The sequence below is a fragment of the Taudactylus pleione genome, unplaced genomic scaffold, assembly GCF_031769625.1.
Source record: "Taudactylus pleione unplaced genomic scaffold, aTauple2 ptg000017l, whole genome shotgun sequence".
Lineage (NCBI taxonomy): Eukaryota > Metazoa > Chordata > Amphibia > Anura > Myobatrachidae > Taudactylus > Taudactylus pleione.
The window spans coordinates 18343722-18356199 of NW_028284419.1; positions in this window are offsets into that span (position 1 = coordinate 18343722).

Sequence of the window (12478 nt, forward strand, 5' to 3'; positions counted from 1 at the left end):
TCTGCGTAGTTGAGTGATCAGCGCTGTTAGTGCAGGAATTGATTTTCTTTGCATTGTATGTGACTGTGCTAGCGCTGCTGCCTGTATCTTTTCTCTAAACTGTCAGCTTTATTACTGTCCCTATTCTTTCTGCTAAGCCCTTGCGGTGCGGTGCTGCAGGGTGGTCTCTCGCCTATTTACGTTATAATTGGTGAGAGAGGTCACATACGTGGTGCCATCATGTCCGAAAGTGATTTTCCCCTCCGGCTACAGTGTACTACGTGTAAAGTACCATTAGCGGAGGGGGAGGGTAGCGCGGAGGGCCTTTGCCGGCAGTGTTTGTCCATGGCGCGGCCTCTTACGGTTACAGCACCGGTACAGGAGCCGCCCTGGGCTTGTTTCGCTCAGGCGCTTACAGCCTTAGTGGGCCAGTTAGCTCTGCAGCCCGCGTTTACACTGATGGGTTTATCCCAGCAGTCAGTGGTGTCGTCACCCATGCAGGGTTTCCCACGACAATTGGTGGTACCCCACAGTCTCCCTATTTCCCCGCTCCCGGTTTCTCAGGAGCCAGCGTGGGTTAACTCCCTGACGAGTTCTGTAAAGCACTTGTCGGATGTGTTGCAAGGGGAGTCTGTGATGCGGCCGCATAAATGGCCAGTGGCGTCTCTGTCGGCTCCTTATCAGGCTCCTTATGAGGATGACGAGGGGACGTCTGATGATGGGGAGATTCTAAGGACGCTGATGCTAAGTCCAAAGTATATATTCCTGGACTTATTCGGGCGGTCCGCACAGCCTTGGTAATTGAGGACGAAGTTCCCCCAGCGGCTAAATCTAAGTATGCCTTTTTCAAAGATGTGAAGGGCGATGCCACAGTCTTTCCTCTTTTGGGTCAGTTGGTGGACCATTTAGAGGAGGCGTGGAAACAACCTGGCAAAAGATACCAGCCGCAGAGACGCCTGGCGGTGGCTTATCCGTTCGCGGATAATTATTTTGCAAAGTGGGAATCCCCTCCACAGGTGGATTCTCACATGACCCGTCTTGTCCGTAGTGCCACATTGCCGATGCCATCTATGTCCTCCCTTAAGGATGCTACGGACCGCAAGGTGGAGATCTGCCTGAAGTCCGCTTATTCCCTTGCGGGGGGGGGCAGCAAGGCTGGCTATGGCCATTTGCTGGGTTGCCAGAGCGATGGAGCGCTGGGCGGATTCATTAGGCTTCTTTTGATTCCGACTGTCCGGCCAAACAAGCGGAGTTGATTGGTAATCTCCGTGATTCGGCCACTTATATCAACGAGGCGGCACTAGACATTAGTACTCTGGTGTCTACAATTTCTTCAGCAGCGGTGGCTGCTCGTCGCACCTTGTGGCTGCGATCCTGGAAGGCGGACGCAGATTCCAAAAAGGGTCTGGAGGCGTTGCCGTTTACCGGAGAAGTTCTCTTCGGTCCGGATCTGGATAAGATTGTGGCCACGCTGGCGGCAGCCAAATCGGCTTGTCGGCCGCTGCTCCTTCTGGTTCTGGACCATCGTCCTTTCGGTCATCTAGGGCCCAGGGCAGGCCCAAACCACAGTCGTTTCCTCGACAGGCTGGCCCTAAGAAATCGGCCAAGCCCCGGAAGCAGGCATGGAGTACCAGACGTCCGGCCCCCAAGCCAGATGACAAACCTGCGGCCTGACGGTCCGGGCCTCCCTTTGGGGGATCCCAGGGTGGGAGGCCGCCTGCTGCAGTTCGTCCAGTGTTGGTCGGCCACTACGACAGACACTTGGGTTCTGGAGGTGGTTTCCCACAGATACGCCCTCTCCTTCCGGCACAGACCCCCGGCTCGATTCTTCACCACGGGTCTACCATCAGACCGGAACAAGGCTACGGATCTGCGGAAGGTATTGCACACTATGCTCCAGGCTGGAGTTATAGTGCCTGTTCCATTCTCCCAGAGGGGCCAGGGTTTCTATTCAAATCTATTTTTGGTACAGAAACCCAATGGGTCGTATCGTCCGATTCTCAACCTGAAAGCACTCAACAAGTCTTTGCGGGTTCCGAAGTTTCGGATGGAGACCCTACGGTCCATCATTCTGGCGCTGGAACCTGGGGACTACATGGTGTCATTGGACATACAGGACGCTTACCTGCATGTCCCTATTCTTTTGCGCCATCAACAGTTCCTCGGGTTTGCAATCCGCAGCGACCGCTTCCAGTTTCGGGCGTTACCTTTTGGCCTGGCGACAGCACCACGTGTTTTCACCAAGGTGAGGGCGGTCATGGCGGCTTCTCTGCGGCTGCAGGGAGTCCGCATGTTGCCGTACTTGGACGACCTGTTATTGGTGGCAGGATCTCCAGAGCTCCTGTTCCGCCACTTGGACCTGACCATTGCACTGCTGCAACGGCACGGCTGGCTAATCAACTGGCAGAAGTCCACTCTAATCCCGTCTCGGAGGATTCTGCATCTTGGAGCCTTATTGGACTCGGGACAGCAAAGGATCTTCGTGACGGAGGACAAGATCTCTGCTTTACAGTCAAGGGTGCGCGGTTGTCTGCACAGCCGCCGGGTGTCCCTACACTCGGCGATGAGGTTACTGGGCTCCATGGTGTCGGTGTTCGACATGGTGGAATACGCCCAGTTTCACTCCAGACCTCTGCAGCACCTGATCCTGTCCAAGTGGAACGGGCTGCCTCAGTCTCTGAAGTCCCAGACGATTGTGATCACCCCGGAGGTTCGCCTGTCCCTTACGTGGTGGTTACAGACGACCCACCTCAACAAGGGACGTCCGTTCTGGGTTCCAAATTGGGTCCTGTTGACAACGGATGCCAGTCTTCAGGGCTGGGGAGCAGTTTCGGGTCCACACTTGTTCCAGGGCAGGTGGACGCCGACAGAAGCGGAGCTTCCAATAAATATCTTGGAACTCCGTGCGGTCTTCAATGCTCTCCAGCAGGCACATTGGTTTCTCCAGGGTTACCCGGTGCAGGTCCAGTCGGACAACGCTACCACCGTGGCCTACATAAACAGGCAAGGAGGAACTCGCAGTCGGGCGGCTCTCGTAGAGGTCTCTCGGATCCTGGTTTGGGCGGAGCGCAATCTTCCGGCCATATCAGCGGTCTTCATCCGGGAGTGCTAAATTGGGAGGCAGACTTTCTAAGTCGCCAGGACGTTCATCCGGGGGAATGGTCCCTGCACCTGGACGTTTTTCAACTGCTGGTGGACAGGTGGGGTCTTCCAGAGATCGACCTCATGGCGTCCCGGCACAACAACAAGTTGCCGGTGTACGGGTCTCGCACAAGAGACGAAGGGGCGTCTCTGGTGGATGCACTGTCCGTCCGGTGGACGTTCTGGTTCGCATACCTGTTCCCTCCGGTCTCCCTTCTTCCACGGGTTATCCGGAAATTCAAACAGGAAGGAGGGACGCTCTTGTTGATAGCTCCCGCGTGGCCCAGACGGCACTGGTTCTCAGACCTTCAGGGTCTGTCCGTGGACAGTCCTCTGCGGTTGCCGCTACGACCGGACCTTCTGTCTCAGGGTCCTTGTCTTCACCCGGACCTGACTCGGCTGTCTTTGACGGCGTGGCTGTTGAGACGGCCATGCTGAGGTCCCAGGGGTTTTCCAGCTCTGTGGTGCGTACCATGTTGCGAGCTCGGAAACCGTCTTCCGCGAGGATATACCATCGCGTGTGGCATACGTTCTTCCAGTAGTGTCGACCGAGAGGTTATGCACCGCGGGAGTTTCGTCTGTCTCGGATTCTCGCCTTCCTGCAAGCGGGACTAGATCATGGGCTTCGCCTTGCTTCTTTGAAGGTACAGGTTTCGGCCCTATCTGTCTGGTTTCACCGTAGGATTGCTACAATCCCGGATGTGCGCACCTTTATGCAAGGTGTTCTCCGCATTCAGCCGCCCTTTGTTCCACCTGTGGCGCCTTGGGATTTGGCTGTGGTCCTGAGGGCTCTCCAAGGACCGCCGTTTGAACCACTGGGCTCAGTGGATCTTAAATGGCTAACAGCTAAGACTGTTTTCCTTCTGGCCATTGCTTCGGCCAGACGTGTTTCTGAGTTAGGGGCTCTTTCTTGTAGACCCCCTTTCTTGGTTTTTCATGGGAACAGGGCAGTGCTCCGCACTCGGCCCGAGTTACTTCCCAAAGTTGTTTCCCAGTTTCATGTTAACGAGGAAATCGTTGTTCCAGCCTTTAACTCACGGGTCTTTCCGTGGGTGAGGCCTCTTTGGATGTTGTGCGGGCCTTAAGGACTTATGTTGACCGCACTTCTTCGTTTAGGAAGTCGGACGCTTTGTTTGTCCTCTATGGCTTCCGTAAAAAGGGTTGGCCTGCTTCAAAGCAAACTTTGGCAGCCTGGATCCGTATGACTATTTCTGAAGCTTATCTTCATGAAGGCCTACCGGTCCCTCCTTCTCTGAAGGCTCATTCCACTAGGTCTGTGGGTCCTTCGTGGGCAGCTTGACGTGGTGCCGCGGCAGTTCAGATCTGCAAGGTTGCCACGTGGTCCTCTGTCCATACCTTCGTGAGGTATTACAGGTTTGACACCTTCGCCTCTCAGGATGCTTCCTTCGGGCGGCGGATTCTCCTTTCTGCACAGGAGCGTCCCCACCCTTAAAGGATACTGCTTTGGGACATCCCCAAGGTATCCTGTGGATACCCTATGGACCCTGAAGTAGAAAATATGAGATATGGTAAGAACTTACCCTTGTTATCTCTATTTCTACGAAGTCCATAGGGTTCCACAGGACTCCCGCCCTGTCGCACCTGTGCTGCAGATGGGCTTTGCTCTGGTCACCGATTTTCCGTCTCCCTCTGGTGAGAATGTGATTCTTGTATGTGTCCAGATCTTTTTTCTCTCTCTTCCTTCTCCTCCTCCGGCCTATGGCTTGATAACTAACTGAGGTGCCTTGGCTCGGGGGCGGGGTATAGGAGGGGGACCCTAGTGCATCCTGGGAGGCTGAAAAGCTTAACTCTATGGTGCCCAGCGACTGACGTCACACCTATACCCCAAGGTATCCTGTGGAACCCTATGAACTTCGTAGAAATAGAGATAACAAGGGTAAGTTCTTACCATATCTCATATTTTTTCTCATCTGCACACATACCCAGTGGCCAGTATATTCTAGGGGTACCCCCACCGAGAGCCCCTCACTTTACAGTTAGAACAGCAGTGTTATTAGGCACCTCTGCAAAGCATTGGATACAACATTTTTTTACAGTGAGATATGCTTGTGGTCTATTTAGACCACACACTTGATAACAGGGGCCGGCTCTGCTCTACCTGTCAGAGCAGGAGTTGGGGAACTGGGGGAAAGCCCCAGTAACGCCATATCCAGGTGGCATTATTATCACAGGGCTTACCCTATTATTTTTTCGCAATATATTTTAAGTAAATCTGGGCAAATCAGAGTAATTTTTCATGAAAACTACTCCAATTGCCCTTTAATAAATGTATGTGATAAAACAATAATGTGACATGGGTGTGAAAACACAGATTTTTCACATTTTTAGTAAAATAATGTTAATATGCCCCATAGAGAATTGACATATCCTATTGCAAAAAGACATGAAACACCATACTATAGTATAGCATAGTTTTATTTGTATTGTTTTGTTGTAAACAAGTTGATGTCCAAAGAAGAATTACACCTCTGTGGGCTTGCATGTGTTTTCACAAGTGGACAGGAATGAATGTGACATGAGCAGTATCCTTATGTGGAGAAGGGAAGTGAGGTGAGTACAAAGCCACAGATAGTTTAATAGTGGAAACAAGATTCTTCCCATGGGCGTAGCTATAGTGGATGCAGTGTGCCACTGCTATGGGGCCCAAAGGTTTAGGGAGCCCTGGACCCAAGTCCTACAGTTGTATACAAAGTTCCACAAATTGCCTGCTACACAATTGGGTCCAGCCCACTGCCCGGCCTGAACAGGGGGATGCGCCAAGGCTTGTATCGGTGTCAGTCTCTCAGTGAAGCGCCACACTGCTGAGTTAATCAGTGAGCCTGGCACTATGGGAGAGTAGTCTCCTTGATTACAGCCTTTGTTAAGTAGGGCACTACTATGGGGAACAAAATGAACAAACGCTGTAGCCACAGTGGATGTCGTAAAACCATACTTTAATTGTACTATGTATCGCAACTAACCCTGGTTTCTCCTCTAACTTGGATTTAATGCCACACAGGTGCTATTGTAATCGTCTGCAAATTTGGAGTCACAGTGTGCCTTATGTTTTTCTTTACAGTCATTCTCCTTGCTAGAAATAACCCCGATTAGGGTTGCCCATGATGTTCGGCAGCAGCTGTTGTCATCGGGGAGGGAAAGCAGATGACCGTTGACCACACAGACACTACAATAGGTCCAGTCGCTGAACGGAGATGGTGTGATAATTCTGCACTACCATGTAATTCCACACTGCCTTCAATTCTCTTTTAAGTGGTCATTTGTGGGAACATATTGATGTAAGAGGTAGAAAGCAGATCTAAAGTGTAGCCCATCCCTAACTCCCATGCATAGCAAGCCTGAACCACCAGTGTCCAACATTTCAACCTCTATCTGCAGTTTGCTCAACATCTAATCTTTTTCCTTTTAGGAATGTCTGCATTGTCTTCTGTCTTACACCAGCATTGGTCACCCAACAATGCCAAAGGCACTTTTTCCTCTTAGCGCCCCCTCCCAGTTTCTTTGATCTTCTCTTCTCTCTATTCACTCTGAAGCTCTTTTCTTCTTTTCTTTGTCCGCCTACTTCTCAAGATCTTATTTGGTTCTCAGGCTACTTCCTTTCCCCATTATTTAGATGTACTTTACCACCTCAATCCTGTCAAATAACAATAGTTTGCTTATTCTGTGCACTAAGGATACACACGTGGTATGTAGTCAGGAAGCCGGGGTCGAAATGCCAACCGCCAGCTTCCTGACAGTCAAATCCCGGCATGGGACTAATAATGGTTGTCGAAATACCGACTCCTATTAGCCCCACGCCAAAATTCCGACGCCCGGCACACTGATTGTAGGTAAGCCGGGGCGTCGGGAGTGGATAGGCGCGCTGTAGGTTTAGGGTCTCCCGGGGGGGACTTAGGGTTAGGCACTTCCCCGGGGGGAGGTTAGGGGAGGAGGGGGTTAGGGTTTTGCACCCCCACCCCGAGTGGGTTAGGTTTAGGCACCCTGGGGGGGAGATTAGGGTTAGGCACCCATAAGGGAGGGTTAGGGGGGGGGATAGGGTTAGGGGATAGTGTTTAGACTTACCTTGTCGGGATCTCCATCTGCCGGCCTTCCGGCATCTGTATTTCATCTGCCTGGCTCACGTCCGGCGGTATTACATACCGATTCCACACACACATATAAAATGTGTGTGTGTATGTAAGAATAATTGGAAGATGCACCTCGCAAGTATAGTAATAATAAAACACCTTTACTTATATATGCTCACATACATCATAGCAGCATTCAGTTAGCCTCACAATCCATCTCCGGGGCCTCCTGACGGAACCCGCTCCCGGATCACGCTGGCTCCAAACAACGTAAGTCTCACGGAAACCTCCGCGTCTCCGACCAGCTGGAAACACGGCACTCGACGTCGTCACGTCTGCGTCTTCCGGCAAACCACGCCCAACGTGTTTCGTCACCATGGTCTTCGTCGAGGTGCGCTTTCCATTTATTCTTTTTCATAAATTCAATCTTCCGACCCGTGGTGAGGTCTTTTTGGAGTTGGCTGCACTAGCATCAAGTACTGAATATTGGAGATCGGCTGAAAGAACTGTGTTTAATAATATTGGTGGGACATATTGCGCACCCTCTTTATTTTATATATATATATATTTTAATTGTTTAGTTTTGATAAAGGAGGTCACTCCGAAACGTTGACTATTAGAGCTATTTCACACATGCCGGTTCTTGCCGGCCAGGCAAGAACCAGGCGGTAGCCAGACGGCTTTTTTCTGGCACTCAGTGCCTTTCATAAGCAGCGGCTTTGAGCCGCTTTTTGTGTTAGGTTTTTTTTTTCCTTATTGGGCATGCTCAGCAACAGCTGCTGCTGCACATGCCCGGCCGGCAGAAGCCAGTGTGTGTGAAAGGAAACATTGTTTCCCTCACACTACTGGCGTGCAGGGACGGCACGGCCACGGCACGGCACCGTCCTGCATAGTAGTTTTTTCCGGCTATATCACGGCGACCGTGCCGTGAGAAAGGAGCCTGTCCTTTCCCTGCAGTACTACATTTCACAGCCGGTTAAATACCGGGCGGCTCTTTGCCGCCCGGTCAGAACCGGCATGTGTGAAATAGCTCTAAAGCTGCTTTAAGTTTCATCGTTTCCTGAGTGTCCTGAAGTGCCTTTCGTTTTCCCTGTTTTTTTTATATATATATATATATATATATAAATAAAAATATAAAGCCGGGCATAGGCATTTTAGGCAAATGCCTAGGGGCATACCAAGGCTAGGACCAGCAGCAGATTGGTGCACCAAAACGGCGGCTACCGTGTGGTTCTGTCACTGACTCTCTGTAATTATATGCGCAGCCCTAAACTGCTCCCCTGACTCCTTCCTTGAGATCTGGCAGGGGGTAAGGTGGAGCTTATGCCGCCACTTCACGTACTGCTAGCGTCTGTGCCCTGACAAGAAGCTCTGCCTCTCATCTGGCACTGCATTCCCACAGCGCCTGCAATGCTGCTACACACCTGCTGGGTTGTCAGGCAGTTCTTATACCGCCACTGACCGAACCGCTGCAAGCTTGCTTCAACTGCACTAGCTTCACTCTGCAGGGCTCCTGGATGCCGCTATTGTAAACCAGACAGCTCAATTGCTTATGGCAGCTTAGACAACTCAGGTGAAGCACGGGCAGTGGGGAACCACAGTCTGAAAACCACAGCTGGAAGCGCTCTATTATACCCCCGAGGGGACCCAGCATGAGGTACCCTGTCCTCCCGCTCTGAGTGTGAGCTGTCCCTGCTCAGTTGTGCTGGGGTATCTAGAATGTCACCCCCCCCCCCTCAGTTAATATGCAGCCATCTAAGGGCACTGCCACTATCATCTCCTACTCTATTTTCCAATAAACTTCACTAAGCTGTAAATACATACATACACGTTATACTTTTCTTTGTGTGTACAAAACTTTATATCAATAAATAACAATTACAACATTTAATATATATTAAATAAATTCTTTAACTCATGAATTTCATATTTCATATGTATTTATTAATTAAGCCTTTGATATCTATTATATTTCTAGAAAGGGCTACACAAGTAAAATGGCTGCTGCGTTTACCCAGCCACAGCAGCTTCTCCCATGGGCTCCGCCTCCAGCAGACCACTGACTGGTATAGATGCCCTTCAGTTAATGTACCTGGATGTGAAGTTGACTGAGGGCGGAAGTGCAGTTCCATGCCATTAAAGCGCTGTTATTTTCTCCCTAAAGTAGTATCTGGCCACAACAGTAGAAACGTGTACCCTCGCAGGCTCGCCACGTTCGGGCATGCAGGCTCGCTTGTCAAAGGTTACTATTCCCAATAGATGTCCACGTGGATAGTAATGATGATGTCAGGGTACATTTTCTGAAGGGGATCTATCCCCAACCCTGCACTGACTGCAGCCACCAAGTCCAGTCCAGCTACTGTCCACAGCAAGGAGCCAGGAAAACTGCAGGGGTGGACGCGGCTTCCTGTTGTACCTTTTTAAGAGTCTTATGTAAGCTCAGCATGTACTATAAATGATGAATGAGAGGTGCTGTGATCGCCGGGTGCGAGGTGATGGGTGCTACTGCTAAGATCTGTGCTGTGCTCCTGGGTGGGGGGTGCTGTGAGGAGTGTGAGGGGAGAATGTGCCCCATAGAATACAGTCTATGGTGGGGGTATAAGGGACTTTCCCCTAAAACCGGTCCCTTTTTTCCAATCTGTTATTTTTGGTGTTGAACTTCCAAATGTTGGAAGGTATAGTATTGTAATCACAAAATTTAGTGTAAAACTGATGTGTCATAATGGACTGTACTACAACTTACATTTATTTATTCTATTCTAATAACCCTATCATACAATCTTTAGGGTCCAGAGGGATTGAAGAATGCAGGACTTTGGACTTCTGGCAAAATGGTCGTATTATTGCAAAGGACAAGTATCTGCAGTTTTCTAGTTGCCAAGAATGATTCATCGTGTGGACTGTTGGCCTCATTTATACTTACTGTACAAGCAATTCCAGCTAAAGGCTGCACTTTTGTACCAAGACAAACCATGTAACAATGCAAGGGCCACAAATGAAATAAAAGTTTTGTATCAATGAAAATACAGCATGCTCTTGCATACAGCACAGAAATAATAGGCAGCTTTAGTCCATACAAACCTCCTTTTTTTATAATGGCTTCCAGACAAGGTCCAGGTGGGAGATGCAGGGAGTGTGACGCCATCAATTACTTCACTGCCCCCATGATGCAATACCATAATTTGGAGAGGTGTGTGGAATATGGAATACTTGTCTACTCTCTCCAGGAGTCTCTTGGACACAACAGCAGGAGAGAACAGTGGGCAAGTATGGTTCATTCTTACACTGGGACTTTGTCCCCTCCGGCAACTCAAACTCTGTCCACCCATGTTCAATTTACCCACCTTCCCACGGGTCCTCATGCAGGGCAACATGCAATACTGTACCTCCCAACTAGATTTTTATCCTTACTATAAGTAAAGCTCTATAATCCCATTTCTTCTTCAGGGTCCATAGGCTCCACAGGGAGACCTTGGGGGGTGTAGGTGATGGAACTGAATCCGGGCAACACGCAGTTAAAGCTTTCAGCTCCCAGGATTCACTGGTCCACTCTCCCTATACCCCGCTCCTGAGCAAGAGGCACCTTAGTTTTGTTGGTGCCCGGCCGGAGTCTAGTCGCCATTAATGCGGGGGGGCTGCTTAGACAGCCCTAAAGCTTGTTTTATTTTATGATTTTTTAGTTTCTTTTACTTTCAATCAGGGCGCGCAGCAGCAGACTGTCCATAGGACGTCTGCACTGCCGCTCCTTCACCCCTCCGGTGCCGCGACGCCAGTACAGATCTTGGCGGGCCCCCGGGGTCAGTGCTAGTTGGGCCCCATGGGAGACCCAGACTGCAGCCGTTTAAGCGGCTCCTCCCCTCAGGGCGCCTTTCCCCAGAGATCCGGCTTCTCTGGGCTGATTTCCTCTGGCCACGCCCCCTCTGAGGTCTCCGGCAGCCATTTTCTTGGTGGTGCAGTCGCAGCTTTCTCAGGACAGTGCGTTGTCTGGTCCCCCTACATACTTCTCCCCAGGGTCAGCGTATGTAGCACTATAGCCTACCAGACACTGAGTCTGTGTAGTTGAATGTAGTACCAATTTGCAGTGATTTCTGCATTGTATGTGACTTATGCTAGCGCTGCCTGTGTCTCTTTTTCCTATCTGTCAGCGTATGGCTATACCTTTCCCCATTTTTTACCCTAATACAGGTGTTGTTAGGGTGATTCATATATATCATATATAATATATATATATATAAATATATATATATATATACATACATACAGTCAGGTCCATAAATATTGGGACATTGACAGAATTTTCAGATTTTGGCCTCACAATGGCTTTGAAATGAAACAAACAATATGTAATTTAACTGCAGACTTTCAGATTTAATTTGAGGGTAATTACATCCAAATCAGGTGAACGGTGTAGGAATTACAACGGTTTCTATATGTGCCTCCCACTTTTTAAGGGGCCAAAAGTAATGGGACAAACTAAACAATCCTAAATCTAACATTCACTTTTTAATACTTTGTTGCAAATCCTTTGCAGGCAATTACAGCCTGAAGTCTGGAACGCATAGACATCACCAGACACTGGGTTTCATCCCTGGTGATGCTCTGCCAGGCCTCTACTGCAAATGTCTTCAGTTCCTGCTTGTTCTTGGGGCATTTTCCCTTCAGTTTTGTCTTCATCAAGTGAAATGCACGCTCAATCGGATTCCGGTCAGGGGATTGACTTGGCCATTGCATAACATTCCACTTTTTAGCCTTAAAAAACTCTTTGGTTGCTTTTGCAGTATGCTTCGGGACATTGTCCATCTGCACTGTGAAGCGCCGTCCAATGAGTTCTGAAGCATTTGACTGAATATGAGCATATAATATTGCCCGAAACACTTCAGAATTCATTCTGCTGCTTTTGTCAGCAGTCACATCATTAATAAATACAAGGGAACCAGTTCCATTGGCAGCCATACATGCCCACGCCATGACACTACCACCACCATGCTTCACTGATGAGGTGGTATGTTTTGGATCATGAGCAGTTCCTTTCCTTCTCTTCTCTTCCCATCACTCTGGTACAAGTTGATCTTTGTCTCATCTGTCCATAGGATGATGTTCCAGAACTGTAATGGCTTTTTTAGATGTTGTTTGGCAAACTCTAATCTGGTCTTCCTGTTTTTGTGGCTCACCAATGGTTTGCATCTTGTGGGGAACCCTCTATATTCACTCTTGTGAACTTTTCTCTTCATTGTTGACTTTGACACATATACATCTACCTCCTGGAGAGTGTT